Source organism: Triticum aestivum, chromosome 1B (genome assembly GCF_018294505.1).
Source record: "Triticum aestivum cultivar Chinese Spring chromosome 1B, IWGSC CS RefSeq v2.1, whole genome shotgun sequence".
NCBI lineage: Eukaryota > Viridiplantae > Streptophyta > Magnoliopsida > Poales > Poaceae > Triticum > Triticum aestivum.
In genome coordinates, this window is record NC_057795.1 from 25042574 (window position 1) to 25052662 (window position 10089).

The following is a 10089-nucleotide window of genomic DNA, read 5'->3' on the forward strand; positions in this document are numbered from 1 at the left end:
GTCTTCCGCAACCCATCCCCACTTCCGTGGCAAGGTGAGACAAACGGCCCCTCCACCCTACCCGGTCCCCACTAATGGCCGTAGGTCCGCGGTTTGCTGTAGTTTAGGGCTAGCTACGTGAGCGTGTACTGCTAGAATGTTAGATTTAGGAGAAGAGAGAGGGATTTGAGACAATAGATCGAGTGTTGCCGTGTGGAGTGTTGGGTATCTTTTGCACTTGCTCCGTCAGCTGCAGAAACTATAGCCCAAATGCAGCATACTGCTACTATTTCATATCATTGATTGATGATTTGTTTTTTCATAATTGAATTGGTGAATGATGAAAAGGTGTAATGTTCAGGGATTTTTGCTAGATGATTTGTTGATCCAGTTTAATTTTAGTAGGCATCTGGGTACTGTTTATGAATTGATAGTGCACCTTGCTTAAATCCTACAGTATTATTTTTACTTTTCTGAAATAATCTTCTCTAGATTTCATACTAACAAGTGGCTTGGTTTGTACCAACGATAAAGTCCTGCCTTATGTTTCCCAGTCATAAGTTGTGCCATCCTTTCGTAGTGATAGCTGTGTTGGGCCGGGTTGCAACAGATGCATTCAACACGTTTCAAGGGCCTTGTATGTCGATCTAGAGCCAGTGCAAGTCGATTATGGCAGGAAATCAAAGTCAGTTTCCTCATTTGTCCATCACCGTAGGACTATTATGACTACTGGATTTTATTTTAGTTTGGAGATAAGTCATGTTGTCAAAATTACTTCTTATTTGCAACTGATTAGGCATGCCCCGTTGCACAGAATAGGCATGCCCCGTTGCAACGCACGGGTATTGTCCTTCTGCTTTTGCATGCTATTATGTATTGCTTTTGGTTTTAGTTAAGCTAACATCACCAATCTTTTAATGATAGCTGGGCTTGGGCTTGTGCACAAGTTATGGCCTAGTTTTTTTACTTAGTAATTTTGGCTTCTTAATGTTTTTAGGAGACCCATTTATTCCAGCTGCACTTTATGGAAATATAATAAACTAAATAGCAGACAGTGCTATGATGTCAATAGTCATCTAGTTTTGAAGTTGTCATTGTAATCATGAAATAGTCACTGTTTGATCTTTCTTGCAATTTCTGGAAACAATTTTGTGTCTTACTACCGCCTCTTGAATTTGTGATAACTATACACAAACTGGGCTATACTGGGATCATGGTATTTAACAATGATAAGCTAAAGGTAGTTTCAACATGTTTAATAAAGTCACTTTTGCTTCTTCTTGTTGTGATATATTGTACTATTATATGATCAGCTAGAAGATGAAAACTATATTTGTTGGAGTTGAGCTTAAACTAATTTCTTCATGTTGTTGATGTATTTTGTGGTTTCATGCACTTTCGTTCGTGAACTTGGAGACAACTTGGAGACTATGCTTATTGGACAGGCTGCTTCTTGGCAGTGCAAAGTAAGAAGAACAAGCCACACAACCAAGCAATCAAAGTAAGTAAAAGCAGCACAATCTATATGCATTTTATGTACATAGGTATGATACGCTCATTTCCTCACTTTGATTTTGACTAAGAACATAGTATTATGGATTATGAAGATGTTTATCACCTGGTAAATAATATCCCCCATTTTAACATAAGAAAGGTAGTCATTGGAATCAACTGCTAACTTTCTGATACCTACATTCTAGCACTCTAGTTTTTCTTCCATACCCTTCATTTACTTCAACAAGCTATACTTGAAAAGCCAAGCCTATTGTAACATGTTATTTTTTATTACAAAAATTTAATAATTACAGTTGAACTTGCATTGCTTTTGCAAGCTATTATGTATCACTTCTGGTTTTAGTTAACCTAACATCACCAATCTTTTAATGGTAGCTGGGCTTGGGATTGTGCACAAGTTATGGCCCAGTTTTTTTACTTAGTAATTTTGGTTTCTTAGTGTTTTTAGGACACCCATTTATTCCAGCTGCACTTTATGGAAATATAATAAACTAAATAGCAGACAGTGCTATGATCTCATTAGTCATCTGGTTATGAAGTTGTCCTTTTAATCATGAAATAGTCACTGTTCGATCTTTCTTGCAATTTCTGGAAACAATTTTGTGTCTTACTACTGGGATCTTGGTATTTAACCATGATGAGCTAAAGGTAGTTTCAACATGTTTAATAAAATCACTTTTGCTTCTTCTTGTTGTGATATATTGTACTATTATATGGTCAGTTAGAAGATGAAAACTATATTTGTTGGAGTTGAGCTTAAACTAATTTCTTCATGCTGTTGATGTATTTTGTGGTTTCATGCACTTTCGTTCGTGAACTTGGAGACAACTTGGAGAATATGCTTATTGGACAGGCTGCTTCTTGGCAGTGCAAAGTAAGCAGAACAAGCCACACAACCAAGCAATCAAAGTAAGTAAAAGTAGCACAATCTGACTGCTTGTAGTTGCTACTGTCTAAAGCAGACGATATTTGTTTTTTAGTCCTTTTCTTACATTGCCCTAATGTAGGTGTTGTGCAATGTGTTACTTAAAATAACTCAATTTAGATATCTATTTCGTAAGAGGCATTTACCCATTGAAATAGAATTTTGTTATGTCAGCATTCCGATCGACCAAGTGTTTGTCAAATTGATCCCAAGGGTGGTATGGATTATAATGATTTTGACTTGCAGTTTCAGTTACATTTGTACTTCAATTAAATTTGTGTTAACATATATCTCAGTTTCGAGTCATCTAGCCTTTTATCTGCCTCTCCAGCTCCTGTGGTTTTGAAGTGTGTATCTTAGTTGTGTTTACACACAAGAGAAATGACAAACACTTGTACATTTTCCTCGTTTTTAGTCATGGACCAGTATGGAGCACAATACCATCATAGCACATGGACAAGTGAGGCACATTTACCCCGTTATGGTCGAGGCACATTGAGCCATGAGATAGCAGGGCCACCACCAGTCACCGACCGCTCTGGTCGATGCTTTGTTCGAGGTTTGTTCCCAGCTCTTTCATTCCTCCAATTGTGGTTCTATCCAATTGTGGTTCAGATCTTTTAATACCTATGTATTGGGGTACATTGTAGTTAGTACGAGACTCATGATATTTCTAACTTGTCCAGAGGTCTGTTTATTCTGATTTCTAATTGTTTGCGCTCTTGGTCGGTGAACTAAGACAGTAAAGCTTTTTTCAATACTTTTTGTTATGATTTCTAATGAAGCTTGTAAATCAACCAACAATGCTTCTATAAGGCAGCCTTTTTCCTCTACTGTAGTTGTTTGTTCAGTTTAATTATCCGATTGCTGACAGCTGTATTTCGCCACATACAGGCTCTAATTCCTTCATCGTCGTCCACCAGTCCAGGATGCCGCTATCCGCTCCATCGCCTTTCGGTTTCTTCTGGAGCATGATGCGGGTTCGTCTATAACCTCTCGCATGTGCCTTCAACCAATGTAAGTTCTTTCTACTTCCATTACATTTTCTTACATACGCACATGTGTAATGTTGGGCACAACTACATATTTGTTTGTTATTTTGGTGGGGTCAACTTCATTAAGTGAGTTCTTCCTTAGTGGAGGATATGGTATAGGTAATAGTGAGTGTTGTTCTAGCTTATGCACTGTTTCCCCCTGGTCCGTAGGTTATTAGTGTAAAAGTACATCTCTAAAGGATCAATCGTAGTTGTTCTAGAACAGAGCATTCTTGGGACACACCATTCTAATTTCACTTTCAAATATTAAAGAAAATGGGGTTTTGAATTGTGCCTTTACAGCCATGAAATGACAAGACATAAGTGATGATATTGAATTGCTTTCTTGCATCAGTCTAGCTAGATTATATATGTTCCAATGGATCAGGCATCATGTGCTTTGTTGATAAATTTAGTTTTTTTTTCCTGCAGTACTGCTCCTATGGACTTGTCTCTAGAATTCTTGCAAAAAAATGTTACCTGAGTTAGTTGGATGCTTGAATAATGCCACCTTGGGTCAGCGTCTGCTTTAGTTGTATGCTCTCTTATTGCATTGAAAGACAATCACCCAGTTTTGGTCAGTTTAAAAAAAATAATTGGTGTTGCTATTGTACATAACTCAAAGTCTATTATATCAATTGCAAGTTTTTCTTAAAGTACTGCATTTTGACATGCATAAATTATCTCTCGAGATAAGCTTCTTCAGTTTACTAATTATTATTTTCCTACAAACTGTGATTTTCATGAAGGGACTAAACAGAGCAAAGGGAAGAAAGAGAATTGACCAGAGAAGGAGAAGTTGAGTGCATTAAATAATCTGTTGATCTTCTTGTAATTCAAAACCATTTAACCTTTTACTAGCAAAAAAATATTTAGCTTACATTTGATGATTAGCATGGATAAATAAAATAAATATACTTCCAAACTAACATTTTAATGGTTACATAAACTTTGCTGACTCCACACTATTGTATCTCTTACTGAAAGTTTAAATTCCCTACTTTTTTCACATGATTGTGAAAATTTAGTTTGCAATCAATTGATATGCCTACTTTTTACTGACATTTTTAATACTATCATCATCAATATTTGTTCTTCCCTATGACCCATGTGAATCAGCATGAAACATCTATTCGGTTTGATTCTAAAAATTCAAACTATTGTCTCTCTTTGATCATTTTTAAAATATTTCATATTTTCCAATAGGCAAACTTAACAAGTGTTTTCATCTATTACTTGTAGCTATTTACATACATGCAAGTGCCTAGTGAAGACATGTACATACCATAACAGTTTTACATTCCTCGTGACAGATTTTCCCAAGGCCTACATATTATGGCTGAGAGCTACTTCATGGAATCAGTAAGATGGACTTAGAAGACAGGCATGGATAAAACAATGAGGTCATAAAATGGAAATGAATCTCTAGTAAATTGTTATGCTTACTTAGCTTGTTATTAAACTTAGGACTGTTCACTAAATTATTGAACAGTATTCCAACATATAAAGTATTTAAGATTCTGAATTTTAATTTGCATTGCAAAATTAGGCAGTGAGTTAAATCATCGGTACAAAAGCTATGGGTGTGGCACAATTGTAATATAAATAATAGTCTCATAGGGTAAAATATGTGTATAAATAATTTATAAGTAGTTCCAACCCACTACAAATAAACTAATTGGGTATGATATTTATATAAGCTTGCATAATCTGCAATGGTGTTCTTTATTTGGGATTTGATGGTATATCTTTTCATATAAAAACTATTAATCTAATAAATAACATGCTATTATATAAGAGAAAGATCCAGAAATTAACATACCGAGAGGAACTCCAAATCTCGATGGTTCTTGCTTACACAACGTAGCCCTCGGAAAACATCATCCTGGTCTGGGCGAAGGGACAGTAAGGAGGGAGAGGAGGGATGGCATAGTATATTAATGGTAACATATATATAGTAGGCCATGCGGAGGACATCTGGGTATCAGATCATGCAATGATCCAGTCATGCCGTTAATATCTTTGTATGGAAAGGATCCGTTTCCTTTTCATATCAAATACACACCTATTAATAATTTAGAAAAGATGTCAGAGATGTTAACTTACCAAAAAATTAATATACTTATCATTAATTCTGTCTGACTATAAAATCTCTGCATAATATTCTCAAGATATACACAGCTAATAAACATATTGATATGTTTTTCCATCAATAAAGAGTTTACCAAGTACGTAAATTCGATGTAAATAAGCTAACAAACATTGAGATTACTCTTTCTTATATAACACCAATTGAGATCATTCTTTAGTGCCTCTTTTAATTTAATTTTACTTACCACATATGTCTATTCTGTTTAGATATAGTTCATACATAGAACACATCATATTTTGAATTATATTATATTAGAATAAGATGTGACTCCCTTAGGGTAACTTTACAATAATTTTCTTCCTCACCAACTAAAATTGGAAAATGTTGGTAACGAGTAATAATTGTCGGAACATCCTGGGATAGACTTGTACTTTATGTAGTCAATAAGAAAACAGTTTGGCGGGGACTAATTTTGTCTATATTCAGGAACACATACAAGATAATCATTGCTTTATCAGAAACATCTTGAGCAAGACAGAGAACTGTGGATCCTGTGTGAACTTGAAGATTGGTGACAATTGAAGGTACGTGCCTTATGACCATTCGATTGCTGGCTTGAAAGTATAAATCGTATCGTATAACAGTGCGTGTATGGATGAAGTTATACGATACAAGATTAGTTACTACAAAAGAAAATTAACGACATGCACAATAACGATGAAATGTTAATTAATTTATTTGTTCACTTAAATACTTCACTGAAAAAATGAATGTATACATCGTATCGTATAACAGTGCGTGTATGGATGAAGTTATACAATACGAGATTAGCTACAGCATAAGATAATTAACGACGTGCACAATAACGATAAAATTTTAATGAATTTATTTTTTCACTTAAATAATTCACTGAAAAAAATGATCAGGCAAGCGCTATGCGCTAACCATGCTGTTGGCCATCAATTATTTAGATCTCTACGTCAAAAGCGTTAGGCTTTAGAACTTTAGTGTGACGAAAAAGCCCAGATTGTCTGCCCTGGCCCACTTAAACAGAGGGACATATTGTGGCTCTCCTACTAAAGATTTTTATCGAGAGCACGCGAAAGGCGTCCCTTAGCTTTATAGAAGGGGACAAACAATATGTACAAGATTTACATGGCTGCAGGCATCGCCCACGACGTGCCTGCCATCTCCTGAAAACCCTCCTAGGCTACTATTCACAAAAATGTAGAACTCCACTATCTTTAGCTAGAGCCCACAGGTGGCGCTCCCTGAAAATGTTCCCGGCCAGTTATTGCTCATTAGACAGATTATTCCTAACAAAAACTCTACCATTCCGTTGCTTCCATATACTCCAGCAAATTAACCTGACAAAAGAGTTGAAGTCCTTTCGGTGTGTCTTGGGCATCCTCTCACTCGAAGCCACCCACCACTCTTCCACATTTTCATGCCCATTGGGTATCAGCTGCAGAGGTATCCCTACCTTGGAAAAGCATTCGAACCAGACCTGTCTGGCATAGACGCATTGTGCAAGGATGTGATCCACCGTGTCATGCTCCTGATCACAAAAGAAGCATGAAGATATCATATCCTGCAAACCGTGTCGAACTCGCCTATCCGACGTCCAGATCCTATATTGGACGGCCAACCACATAAGTAGCTTGCATGAGAGAGGTGCCCCGCTTTTCCATATCGCATCCGCAAGCCGAAATTGCACCCATCCCTCACACATCATCGCGTACGCAGAAGCAGCCGAGTAGGTGCCCGCACCGTTCCATCTCCTACTAAAGACCAGTATGTGCATAGTCTACTCATGCCACCTCTCCCCCTCATCCTCTATCCTTGATGCATCATGATGCATCATGCCGCCTCTCTCCCTTATCCTCTCTCGATTGTAGCACTGATCGGGAACCGGAATGTCAAGCTCGATTTCTAGTTTGAGAAGCTAGATCCCTTGCCGGAATAAGTTGCTTTGTCGTCGGAGCGGTTGAATCCTCGTAGGGTAGGAGATATGTTTTTTCGGCTGATTCACTTGACCCCTCACCGGTTAAGCTGATTTATCTCCGAAGGACATGGATATTAGCTTATTGTTTAGCGTCTACGGCGAAAGCCAGGCGCTAGGCCAATGCCCAGCGCTTAACCGTGCAAAGGCGAGCGCTTAACAAACAGAAATTACCAAAATAACAAATATAAAAGCGAAACCAACTTGTAGTAGTACCAAAACTACAAATAGTTCTTAAATATTCTAAACCCAAAAAAACATTATAGTTTCCATCCATAACCAAACATGACAAGATGAGTGAAGTAATCCTGACGGTTCTGCATGCATAGAAGCATATTTACTTGTTCAAAACCCTCAAGGCCGCCGTAATCTCCTGAGGGATGTTTCCAGTAGCTAGATTGTCTTTCACCATGAGCATCTGGACTACCACTTGGCTCCTGAGCATAATTGGATCCTAGAGACAGACAATGAAACAAATTCACCATTAAACGCTGAAGTGGTTGCATTATAAATGGCACATTAAAACTCGTCGTATAGGTAATTACTGTGGTGTTCATCCAGGTCATGCTACGCAAAGAACCGAGCTGGTGGGCCATCTCTTGTAGAACTAAGAAACCCAAGTCTTTGCTGTGACAAACAGAATAAAAACTTGAGATTTCTACATACTGCATCTTATTCATCTGAAAAATTTATTAAATTACCGTCGAAAATTGAATGACATGTTGTCTTGTCGCCAATCCATGAGTTCGGTGTTCCATCCAAGGACCCTAGCCTGCAACACTTCATTGAGTTCTTGCTTCAAAATAGTGATCTCCTTCAACATCTCTTTGTTGTGAGTGCTATTTTCCACTTGTCGTACGTCTAGTGATGGATTAAATACGATAACCCTTCTCCTCATCCGATTTACCACGAGTAGACCATACGAGGAATCCGGGATAGACAACGGAAGTAGATACTACAGAATGTCAACACAGGTTAATTGCTATCAGGAAAGAAAAAATAATTTAGGAATTAAAGAATCTTACAATTGTGGAGTTGAACACATCATATCTAGGAAAGGGCTGTAGAACAGCATTGTTGATCAGCGTCAAGGTGCGCTGCCCTTGCGGCATCCAGGAATACCTTAGAGCTCGTGATTGAGCATGAAACTGCAAGTCAAAATAATGTTTTCCTCCAACCATGTTGGTGCCTGCATGCCTCTCTACTTCAGCGCTCGCAAGCTTACGAACAGCGAGATTGAAGCAATCGGGATGTAGGCTTGCTGAAGTAACAAATAGTGTGTCCTTCAGCATTCTGAGGCTGATTTCGATCCGGTACGGTGTATCGCTTCTTATCCAGATTGAGCTACACATAAAAATATATAAAAAATGGTTAGCACTATGAGTGATACTTAAAAACAAAATTTGTTCATATGGTAACATTTTCTAGATAATCTAATAGCTATGAGCAGAACGTAATATTTTGATAAACTATAGAGCATGAAAATTGTTGCAGCACCTTCTAGCAAAAGCTAAAATTAAATAATAATTTCTCCGTAAGAACAATATTAATTTGCTAGAAATTAAGAGCAGGAAAATTTAGGTAGCAACCTTTATACCAAGCTTGCTTGTTGTTTAAAAACAATATTAAATGGTTGTACAATAAACTAACGACAAGTTTTTCAACATTTGTACTGCAAATAATACGGTTGATGTTCAACGGCAATACTGCCAAAACATTTAACAAAAATAATTTTGTACTGATGGCCGCAAAAAGTAAGATTTAATCTAAAGAAAAACAAATCAAGCAATATCATACTACTATATCAAACAGAGTCTGCTGTGTACGACCTAGTTCTAATGAGATTTCTTTAGAGAAAATAAACATACAATAGCATAACTTACTCTAGTGTCTGCTCATCATGAACGCTGTTCATAAAGCCGAACATATATTCGAGTGCATCTTCCACGAAATGCCGTGGTGGGGGCAGAAGATGCAGGGGTGCGGGAAAATCCTCCTGGGGGTCGGCCACAGCATCGTGGAGCTGGAGGGCAGCCTCATTGGGCTCGGGGGCAGCGGCATCCAGGGTCGCCAGCGCATTGTTTCCAATGATAGGCTCCATCACTGATCGATATGCGTGAGTGATCGTTCGTTGAGGTGTCTTGGCAATTAGGATGTCGATGCAGCATATATATAAACGGATATATTTTGAATGCTATTTATTGCCTGCCAAATATATCAAAGCGTTTTTACTGCTTTTTATTGCCTGCCAAATATATCAAGTCGTTTTAAGCCGTACATGATTCTTTCTAATTATAACAAATCGTGACGGCGGTGTATCAGATATTTCTCCTTTTTTATAGTTGAATATTTTGTTCCTAAGGATTGCCATATTTACAGTTCAATATCAACGAATCGAAATAAATCAACCTTTGTATAAAACCAGATATGCCGAACTAAGTACGCGCACTGCCATAATGGCTACACGTAGAGTTGACAAGCAAAAAGAAAACACACTTTAACAGAAATGATTGTTCTGTGTGAATACATTATAATTCCAAAT